A 12468-nucleotide genomic window follows, 5' to 3' on the forward strand; every position below is an offset into this window, starting at 1 on the left:
AGGCGCTGCAGTCTGGAACCACAGGACCACTACGGTCGCAGGTTCGAATCCTGCCTCGGGCATGGATGTTTGTGATGTCCTTAGGTTAGTTAGGTTTAAGTAGTTCTAAAGTTCTAGGGGACTAACAACCTCAGCAGTTGAGTCCCATAGTGCTCAGAGCCATTTGAACCATTTTTGTTTGCTGTAAAATTCTTGGTGCCGCTTCGTATAATCGGTCCCAAGAATCAGTCAAAACTCACGTACGCATGATAAAGGATCCCAACAAGTTCCAGCCCAAGAATGAACTAAAATTCATGGTCGAATAGCAAACTGTGATGACACGCGTCTTGATTTGGTGAAGAGCCAGAGCCAGGTACTATGCGGTAAAGGTATGTCTCCAGATGAACTTGTTCCTTTCCACTGATCATCCAGAACGTTGTGACCACCGTCATATCATCGATATAAACCAGTTCACGCGACAGCATACGTCACCTGGTGAGGAACGACTGCTAGTCATACACACGGACGGTGGATGCAGTATCTCTGTACGTGTTGTCCGTGTCTGTCTGAGCTGACCGAGGGCAGATTGTCATGGCCCGGATGCTCGGCACGAGCATTTCGGAAACTGAGCAGCTCGTCGGGTGTTCGAGGGGTGCTGTGCTGAGTGTCTTCAAGAAGTGGGGAAACCAAGGTGAACCACGTCTAAACCTCGTGGGGTGGAGCGGCCAGCCGTAGGCTGGGCAGACTGGTAAAACAGGACAGGAGGCGAACTAACATCAGACTGAAATGGGCACATGACCATCGGCACTGGACGTTGGCGCACTGGCAGGGCGATGCATGGTCTGACGAATGCCGATACCTTCTTCATCGTGCCGATGGTAGGACACTAATCCGTCGCCTTCCAGAGGAACGGCTCCTTGACACCTGTACTGCAGGTCGGTGACAAGCTGGCGGTGGCTCCATTACGCTCTGGGGAACATTCAAGTGGGCCTCCATGGGTTCAGTGGAGTTCGTGCAAGGCACCATGACGGCCAAGGAGAATCGTACACTGGTTGAAGACCATTTGCACCCTTCATGACGATCATGTTTCCCGACGGCAGTGCCATTTTTCAACAACACAATGCGCCATGTCACAAGGCTAGTAGTGTGATGGAGTGGTTCGAGGAACACAGTTGCGATTTCCAATAGATGTGCTGCACCCCCAGATCTGAACCCAATCGAACACATCTGGGATGTGACTGAACGTAGCGTCAGAGCTCACCGCCCCCTCCCCGGACTTTACGAGAATTAGGTGTTCAGATGTGATCCCAACTCCCTCCAGCTACCTACCAAGGCCTCATTGCTTTTATTTTATTTTATTTATTTATTTATTGCCAAATTATAGACCTGTTATCCGATGTTTAAAACAGGTCGTACGTCTTACAATTTTCGTTTTTCATCTTTTTACAGTTTTCTTTTCTTTTGTTTTATCTGCAACATTTGAAAAGAATGATACTTCTCAAAATAACAATAATTTAGGGTTGAAATATAAATAAAATTTTGTTGTTTTTTTAAGAAGAAAATAAAAAGAAGATAGGATAGAGGAGAGATTTGTTAGTACTATCACCGAATGTGACTGACGGCTAATACCTCGGAATGGTTTCTTCGAGCCGTTGACCGCCAGTCACTCACACTCACACACACACACACACACACACACACACACACACACACACACACATGAATGGTTATTAGTAGAGAAATAATGTTGCTTATCCTATTTATTACTAATTCTATGTATTAACTGCTTTAGGTGCCCATCCATGTACAGCATTTGGTGTTTTCTTGGCTAGATCTCAGCTTCCTCCTCCTGTTCCTCCTCATTGTCACTATTTTCGCTGTCACTGTGGGCATCGCTGTCCATCCTCTGGAGATTGTTGTTACGCTGCACATAGGCATGTCGGTAATGTAGTGTCAGCATGTACTCTTCATGTATTGTTTTTGAAATACTGTTTGTCAGTGCGTTTAATTGTGCCCATTGTTCTTCGTCTCTTATTGCTGTGTATATATCTATGTCTGTATCTGTGTAGTGTATGTCAATTGTTCGCGTATTGCCTGTATAAAAAGACAGTCTGTTCTGGGGAACCTTCTTCCCCGCATGTGCATGTAGGCGTCTGCCTCAGACTCACGCGGCTTAAGTGCGTGGGATAAGGTCCGTGTCCGGTTAAAAAATGTACCATACCGCGGCTGGGATCGATAAGTCTCATTCTCAACCGCTCCCTATCACTTACATCCCACTCACCTTGCCATGTATCCAAACGTTGCTTCCAAGCCACGACGCGTCGCAGCTGTTATCCGTGCCACAGTTGGATATACCGGCAGATAGGTAAGTGGTCACGAAGTTCTGGCTGGCCAGTTACGTGGGACGGTAAATCTTTAGATGAAAGCTGAGCTGAGCTCGGTGTCTCATGTACAGCAATGAGTTCAGCCGTCGGTCCACGGTGTGCATCAGCCGTTCATCTCTATGTTCAAAATTTTCTGACGATGTTCTCTGCAGACTGTGCGGGAAGTGCAACATTTTTTACAAAATCATCGTACGAGGATATTGTCGTCAATTTTTGAAATAAATGTAAAGTCATTTTTCGGTTTGATTCAGCAAAGACCACGAATGGCTAGTATCGACACGATCGTGGAATGGCCCAACTTTGGGCCAGTGTCAGGTACTTCCCTCCAGGCGGCAGTTCGCAGCGCTGTGCGCTTGGCGCTACTCGCCGACTGACAAATTAGCAGGGGAGGTGTGTGGCGCGCCGCTCTGACGGGGACCTCTCAGGGCGGCAGCACACGCGTGACTCACGGCGCACAGCCATTCAGGCCAGGCGGCCGCCGGAAACGCGTCAATTAGGCGAACGGCTAATGAAGACGACGCCCACCTCCGGCCGTGCGAGCTTCCCTGCTCCTCGCCAATTCTGTGTCTCATTACCGCCCAGCCCATCTCTGCTTTCCAGAAACCTCTTACTACTGACTGACCTGGAAGCTCACGTGTTTGGCACAAAATGAAGCAAGAAACTGTAAACGCCTCGTCGGTATTAAAATCATCTGCATTTGGGAGGAGATGGTGGACAAAAGTATGGAAATATCAAGAACACGATACCAGGTCTAATAAGCTGTAAGAAAACTGCTGGCATTCAAAAGCCGTCTCGTATGGTTTTCAGGAGAACGTTACACCATACTTGTTGCAAAATACTGGCAAGTTCAGGTAAGGATAATCACGCATGTTCCTCTCCAACGTAGACCTCAAGACTTCTTCTCTTGTGCCACACTCTTCACCTCAGATTAGCACACGCACCCAACATGCTCAATTACACTACTGGCCGTTAAAATTGCTACACCACGAAGATGACGTGCTACAGACGCGAAATTTAACCGACAGGAAGAAGGTGCTGTCATATGCAAATGATTAGCTGTTCAGAGCATTCACACAAGGTTGGCGTCGGTGGCGACACCTGCAACGTGACGACATGAGGAAAGTTTCCAACCGATTTCTCATACACAAACAGCAGTTGACGAGCGTTGCCTGGTGAAACGTTGTTGTGATGCATCGTGTAAGGAGGAGAAATGCGTACCATCATGTTTCCGACTTTGATAAAGGTCGGATTGTAGCCCATCGCGATTGAGGTTTATCGTATTGCGACATTGCTGCTCGCGCTGGTCGAGATCCAATGACTGTTAGCAGAATATGGAATCGGTTTGTTCAGGAGGGTGATACGGAACGCCGTGCTGGATCCCAACGGCCTCGTATCACTAGCAGTCGAGATGACAAGCATCTTATCCGCATGGCTGTAACGGATCGTGCAGCCACATCTCGATCCCTGAGTCAACAGATGGGGACGTTTGGAAGTCAACAACCATCTGCACGAACAGTTCGACGACGTTTGCAGCAGTATGGACTGTCAGCTCGGAGACCATGGATGCGGTTACCCTTGACGCTGCATCGCAGACAGGAGCGACTGCGATGGTGTACTCAACGACGAGCCTGGGTGCACGAATGGCAAAACGTCATTTTTTTCGGATGAATCCAGGTTCTGTTTACAGCATCATGATGGTTGCATGCGTGTTTGGCGACATCGTGGTGAACGCACATTGGAAGCGTGTATTCGTCACCCGGCGTGATGGTATGGAGTGCCATTGGTTACACGTCTTGGTCACCTCTTGTTCACATTGACAGCATTTTGAAAAGTGGACGTTACATTTCAGACGTGTTACGACCCGTGGCTCTACATTCGATCCCTGCGAAATCCTACATTTCAGCTGGATAATGCAGGACCGCATGTTGCAGGTCCTGTACGGGCCTTTCTGAATACAGAAAATGTTCGACTGCTGCCCTGGCCGGCACATTCTCCAGATCTCTCACCAATGAAAACGTCTGGTCAATGGTGGCCGAGCAACTGGCTCCTCACAATACGCCAGTCAGGACTCTTGATGAACCGTGGTATCGTGTTGAAGCTGCATGGGCAGCTGTACCTGTACACGCCATCCAAGTTCTGTTTGACTCAATGCCCAGGCATATCAATGCCCTTATTACGGCCAGAGGTGGTTGTTCTGGGTACTGACTTCTCAGGATCTATGCACCCAAATTGCGTGAAAATGTAATCACATGTCAGTTCTAGTATAATATACACTCCTGGAAAGTGAAATAAGAACACCGTGAATTCATTGTCCCAGGAAGGGGAAACTTTATTGACACATTCCTGGGGTCCGATACATCACATGATCACACTGACAGAACCACAGGCACATAGGCACAGGCAACAGAGCATGCACAATATCGGCACTAGTACAGTGTATATCCACATTTCGCAGCAATGCAGGCTGCTATTCTCCCATGGAGACGATCGTAGAGATGCTGGATGTAGTCCTGTGGAACGGCTTGCCATGCCATTTCCACCTGGCGCCTCAGCTGGACCAGCGTTCGTGCTGGACGTGCAGACCGCGTGAGACGACGCTTCATCCAGTCCCAAACATGCTCAATGGGGGACAGATCCGGAGATCTTGCTGGCCAGGGTAGTTGACTTACACCTTCTAGAGCACGTTGGGTGGCACGGGATACATGCGGACGTGCATTGTCCTGTTGGAACAGCAAGTTCCCTTGCCGGTCTAGGAATGGTAGAACGATGGGTTCAATGACGGTTTGGATGTACCGTGCCCTATTCAGTGTCCCCTCGACGATCACCAGTGGTGTACGGCCAGTGTAGGAGATCGCTCCCCATACCATGATGCCGGGTGTTGGCCCTGTGTGCCTCGGTCGTATGCAGTCCTGATTGTGGCGCTCACCTGCACGGCGCCAAACACGCATACGACCATCATTGGCACCAAGGCAGAAGCGACTCTCATCGCTGAAGACGACACGTCTCCATTCGTCCCTCCATTCACGCCTGTCGCGACACCACTGGAGGCGGGCTGCACGATGTTGGGGCGTGAGCGGAAGACGGCCTAACAGTGTGCGGGACCGTAGCCCAGCTTCATGGAGACGGTTGCGAATGATCCTCGCCGATACCCCAGGAGCAACAGTGTCCCTAATTTGCTGGGAAGTGGCGGTGCGGTCCCCTACGGCACTGCGTAGGATCCTACGGTCTTGGCGTGCATCCGTGCGTCGCTGCGGTCCGGTCCCAGGTCGACGGGCACGTGCACCTTCAGCCGACCACTGGCGACAACATCGATGTACTGTGGAGACCTCACGCCCCACGTGTTGAGCAATTCGGCGGTACGTCCACCCGGCCTCCCGCATGCCCACTATACGCCCTCGCTCAAAGTCCGTCAGCTGCACATACGGTTCACGTCCACGCTGTCGCGGCATGCTACCAGTGTTAAAGACTGCGATGGAGCTCCGTATGCCACGGCAAACTGGCTGACACTGACGGCGGCGGTGCACAAATGCTGCGCAGCTAGCGCCATTCGACGGCCAACACCGCGGTTCCTGGTGTGTCCGCTGTGCCGTGCGTGTGATCATTGCTTGTACAGCTCTCTCGCAGTGTCCGGAGCAAGTATGGTGGGTCTGACACACCGGTGTCAATGTGTTCTTTTTTCCATTTCCAGGAGTGTATTTGTCCAATGAATACCCGTTTATCATCTGCATTTCTTCTTGGTGTAGTAATTTTAATGGCGAGTAGTGTACTTGTTCGATATGTTACAATCTCTGTCCCCTACAGATCTGGAGCTCTCTTGTAACCTCCCCACCGCAATTTTAAAAGAAAGAAAATGGACAATACTTAATAGAAATGGGGAGCCAAGTGTAACCTCCCCACCGTAATTTAAAAGAAATGTAATGGATAATACTTAATATAAATGCTGATGGACATTGCTCTAGGCGTAACCTCCCCACAATCAAATGTACTGACAATGGGAACAAAAATGTGAAATTCGCAATCTGACTCAAATATAAATCCTTCAAAAAATTAAAGTCCATTCAGTGACAAGAAAATTCAATTAAACCGAAATATCGGTCTTTGGCCCTGTGTAAAACAATCAGAATTAAAGTCTTACCTCAGAATAAATGGATGTCACATATCTGCTCTTGTTGTTGCGCACCGCTTGGAGGAACTGCATTGCAAATAATAATATTCTCTTTTTTTTGTGATTTTAGTGGAGTTTTTTTTTCAAAAGAAGTGGAATGAAATGGGAAGTGCAACGAAATCTTGAGTTCAATAAAAAATTAAATTTTTGAGAAAATGCTTTTGAAATAAAAAATTATTATTGGGGAACTTGTTGGAGAATAATTACAATAAATAAAATTTTACATTATCTAATGATTATATTAATTAATGGTATACCTTATTCACCATCTTGACCAGTGTTGCCGACCGCCTACATCACACAACCGCACTGGGCTGCTACTACTGACCGACTCGCAACGACTATTAGCGTACCGCACGCGACGACTACTAACTGAGTACTGCTCTCAACTAGACAGAGCTACAGACTCGCAACGACTACTGTACTGCACTGAGCAACGACCGACTTACAGACCGAGAACCGCTCGCAACACTCGCGCGGTCAAGCGCATACTCTCTGGTCACAGATGCTACAATGCCTCGCCATCGCTGCTATGTTACATACGTGTTTCATAACCCTCCACTGGGGGGGCAAAAATTTGGCAGCGATGGTGAGTCATTTGGACTTGCCAAGCGCGGCAAAATTTTTCTTTAATTAACAAAATTCTACAACTTACAGAATATTTAAATGTTGTGCACACGCACTAAGTACAAAATATATCAGACAAAGACAAAATGTGAATACTAAACAAAATCAGAAAAAAGTATATACAAATTATTTGACAGATAATAAAGTGCACAGGCACTGAAAAAAAAATTCTTTAGCATATGCAGAACAAATAAACAGACTGGCAAGAATAATTAGATGTAGTACATAAAGTATATGTTGTGCACACGCACTAAGTACAAAATATATCAGACAAAGACAAAATGTGAGTACAAAACATAGTAGCAAATCAGAAAAATGTATATACAAATTATTTGACAGATAAAGTGCACAGGCACTGAAAAAAATTCTTTAGCATATTCAGAACAAATGAACAGACTGGCAAAAAATATTATGTTGACAAGTGACATAAGTGTACTCGCATTGGAGTTCAGCGAATCGAAAAATGTATAACCTATGAACATAAATGATGTTACCAAAAATTTTTTCTTTATGTGACAAGAATCAGGATAGGAAAGGGAAGGATTCCATCATGGTTGTAGCACTTTAGATTGCACACAGCTGCTCTGAAAGTCCATATCTTTCCACAGAAGTACAACACCAAGTGACACAACTTGAAGATCTTTTCCCATCAGAATTTATCAGTGTAGCAAAGACACTGAACTGTCGTAGTAATGTTCCATGTTTTCATTTTGGCAGTACATTAGGTACACCAAACAGTGGGACCATAATAACGTCTTCATTGCTCACGGTGGTGGACAGCATGTCGTGTCAACACCACACTCTTACAAGGCACACCAACGTAGAATTAGTGCAAAACCAAATATAGTGCTCCATGATCACTAGGATAAACAGGACAAATGGACATTGCAGTAATTCAGGGTAGTCAGCTTATGAGGTGAAGGACATCAAGTCACATAATATTGACAATTACAGACTTAATTAGTAGTTTGTGGCATTCATAGCCCAGTTATTGAACATTTCTATACCAAGTATGTAGTATTACAGAAAAATGTTCATTGATTGTTTTACATAGAATCAGTAGCCTTCTTTTCCTGGTTACAAAGCATTATGAAATAATCGCATTCTTTTCAGTTACAGAGTATAATTAAGAATCATTAACCTTCTCCTAATTACAGTTAATTAATCATTTGTCATTCCAATAATCATTAGCCTTTTCCTAATTACAGTTAATTAATCATTTGTCATTAATTAATCATTTGTCTAATTACAGTTAATTAATCATTTGTATAATTCCAGTTAATTAATCATTTGTCTAATTACAGTTAATTAATCATTTGTCGTTAACTAATCATTTGTCTAATTACAGTTAATTAATTGATCATTTGTCATTTCAATCTATTAAGAATCATTAGCCTTCTTCTAATTACAAAGCATTATTAAACAGTCACATTCTTTTCTGGTTACAAAGTATCAACATTGGAAACAAGAGCTAATCAATGGCACAATTAATCACAATTCGTGGAGTGACATTAATTATTGGCACTCAGTGGCCAGCAAGTATTGAATAGAATCATCATTCAGTATTATTCAGATTATTACGAAGTCATTATTAAAAATCAGTTAATTACAGTCAAATCATTAATAATCACAGGCATTATAAGTGGTAACATTACAATAAACAGTGTTCCTCCTTCAGTAGTATTCAGACCATTACAAAGTCATTATTGAAATCAGTTAATTACAGTCAAATCATTAATAATCATAGTCATTATACGTAGTATCATTACAATAAACAGTGGCAGTTATTAGCTAGTGACAAAGCATTATTTTGAATATAGTCTCATTAAGAGGTCATTACTCAAGTGACATGCTATTCAGAGTTGATCAGTATTATTCAGAATTATCATAAACTAGTGACATTATGTGGGACTGGTAATACATTTTTTTTGGTAGCAATGCATTGCGTTGGGATCGACAATTAATTGCTGAAACATAACACTATTTGCTTTTGACCTATTGCAGCAAATGAGGATAAGTAACGTCATTCGTCATGAGTCAGCTGTAGCAAGATTATGTAACAAGGCAGTACATGTGATCACATTTATAAACGATAGACACAAATGGGTAAAAATATAAAAATGCAAGTACTAGAACAGGTATAATAACTAACAGGTTTAGTAAGTATCATGAAAAGCTTCTCCTGGAAAAAATACAAAAACGGATTATTGACCTGAAAGAAGAAACGCACACTATGCTGAAAAGTAGTGAACTTCGAATTAACAGGCAGTGAAGTGTGTATAAAAATGTGTTCCATAGCTGTCCTTTCCAAAACTTTCCGTCATCCTACTATGCAATGTAACACCTGCTGTCAAAGCAAACTGCAACAAATACTTAAATAACTACGTAGCATAAATACATAACTTCAACACTATCCTCATCTGTAAAGAAAACTTCATTATCCATATCATCATAACTTCACCATTATCATCACCTGTAAAGAAAAACTTCATTATTCATAATACCATATCCTTCATCATTATTCATCAGTATTCATTATTATCTGCAAAAAATCACTTCATTACTCATTACATAACTATTCCTTATCTCTAGCATATTTCATCACTAAAACTAAGATGTGTAGTTCTCTCTGACAGCCTGCATCAATCACCTTGTATTCTGAAAAAAAAAATTAGTTAAGACTGCTATTCTGTGATGAGTATAGTATATTCTTGTTAATGTTTGTTAATCCTGATCCATTTACTCTTCCTCATAAAGTTATTGCATCTCCTTTCGTTTATTCCGTAGGTGAAATTCCCATTTATGTTAAATTTATTTCTTAGAATCATCATTCCTTTCTGAAATTGATGAACAAAGATTAATGTCCTGCATTTAAATCATATACCCATTAAATAATGACTGGTTTATGGTAACATAATTAACCCTACAGCATAACATGACAGAAAACGTAATATGTCAAAAACATTGACAGTGTTCAAATGCAAAAATATACACAGAATAATACAATGCAGCAGCAAAAAAAATGTGAAACAGTCACGATGTTGAGATGTCATAAGGCAAAAAAAATGTCAAAGTCGACTGGTGTGTGTTATATCTTAACTATTTCATAGTCCATACAAACAAAACTGGAGTACAGTCACATACACAAAAAAATGGAAAATGTGCACGGTCTGATGTGTAACGACAAGAAAAGCGACCTGCTAACCTTACCTTGCCGGGCACTTGCCAAGAAAAAATACGATAATCATCAATAAGTAGTCACATAAATATAATTGCTGAAATAGTCGTAAATGTGTAAATTCATCTGGAAAAATATGCACGGTCTGATGTGTAACGACAAGAAGAGCGACCTGCTAATCTTACCTTGCCGGGCACTTGCCAAGAAAAAATACGATAATCATCAGCAATTAGTCACGTGAAATAATTGCATTAGAAAATGGCATCATAGTGTATTGAATCATACAGTGGTTTCACTCAATAAACGGTTTAATGTTTGAGATATGGTGATTGCCTTTCGATTTTCTGGTTCTCAAAGTTTCGACGTGTACAACATTGGGGTGAGGGATGCTGCGAATCCGATATGGACCTGCGTATAGAAGTTCAAATTTACTGCACTTACCTTTTAATTTGCTGGATAAATAGTGTGTACGTACTAGTATCTTCTGTCCAACGTGAAAGACGCGGCGTGTACAAACCTGTTTTTGCTGTCTTCTCCGGCGCTCTGCGGCACGTTTGATGTTGTTCAGCGCAATGTCAATTATTTCGTGGTGTCGTAGGCGACGACTTTTGGGGAATTCTATTAATTCTTTAATTTTGTTCGGTGGTTCAACGTTTTTCAGTATAACAGTCGGAGATAGCATAGTGGATTCATTTGGAATGGAATTAATTACATCTTGGAATGAGAGTATGTGTGTATCCCAATCAATATGTCTTTTGTGGCAGTATATTCGGCACAGCTTACCAATTTCCTTCATTAATCTTTCACAAGGGTTCGAAGAAGCGTGGTACTTGGATATATAAATCGGAGAAATGTTTCTGGCTCGTAACATGCGTGTCCATACACTACTACGAAATTGAGATCCATTATCAGAAATTACTTTCATTACATGCCCTACATGAGATAGAAAATGTTTTACAAATGCTTTCGAAACAGTTTTGGCAGTAGCTTTGCGTAATGGAGTGAAAGTAACAAATTTTGAAGTGAGCTCAACAGCGACAAATATGTAGCAAAAACCTCTGTTAGTTCTGGGAATCGGACCAAAAATATCTACTGCGGCCATGTGTCTTAATTTAACAGGTATAATGGGATATAAAGGAGGAATATGTGAAATGGTGTCTGATTTAGCTTTCTGGCAAATTTTACAAGACGCTAAAACTCGTCGTATACGTTTATCCATGTTGGCAAAATAACAGTTCTGTCTCAGTATAAGAAAACATTTTCGTGCTCCGTAATGTGCGTAACTTAAATGAGTGTACCAAATTAGTTTGTTAACCAGTTCGTCAGGAATGCATAATAACCAAATGTTGCTGTCAGGATGAGAGCGGCGAAACAGAATGTCATTGCGTACAGTGTAGTGGTTTCTAATCGTAACATTATTCTTATCTTGCCAAAGCTGTTTAATTTCTTTCCACACATTGTCTTTGTTTTGTTCTTGTGCTATGTCCTGTAATGACGATGAAATAAAATTTTCAAATGCAACTTGCTGAATGTACATGACACTGAAATTTGTTTTGCAGAAGTTGGTTGCTACGTCTTGCTGATTGTTGCCGAGAGAACGCGATAGTGCGTCTGCTATAACATTTTGTGTGCCGGGAATGTGAACAATTGTAAAATTAAATTCCTGTAAATAAAGTTTCCATCTACTTAACCTGTCGTGAGTAAATTTAGCTGAAAGCAAAAATTGTATAGCTCTATGGTCTGTGTAAACGGTGGTATGTCTGCCATAAAGAAAGTGCCGAAATCTCGTAAAAGCCCATACAACACATAATGTTTCCAATTCTGTAACAGAGTAATTTCGTTCAGCAGGTGACAGAATGCGACTTGCAAATGCGATGTTTTTAATTACTGTAGAACCGTCTTCTTCAATTTCCTGGAAAATGTGTACGCCTAAAGCGGTATTGGAACTGTCGGTGGCAATGGAAAAATTTCTGGTAAGATCTGGGTGCGATAATAGTGGTGCATTCAACAAAGCATGTTTCAAATAACATTCTCGTGCGCAAAATTCTGCGTGTCAAAAGTAATGTTTGCGTTACTGTAATATGCAATCTGTGCTGTATCTGGTTAAATTCTGTCGTACGTGCTATTATTTACGG

This window comes from Schistocerca piceifrons, chromosome 8 (assembly GCF_021461385.2).
Source record: "Schistocerca piceifrons isolate TAMUIC-IGC-003096 chromosome 8, iqSchPice1.1, whole genome shotgun sequence".
NCBI classification, from domain to species: domain Eukaryota; kingdom Metazoa; phylum Arthropoda; class Insecta; order Orthoptera; family Acrididae; genus Schistocerca; species Schistocerca piceifrons.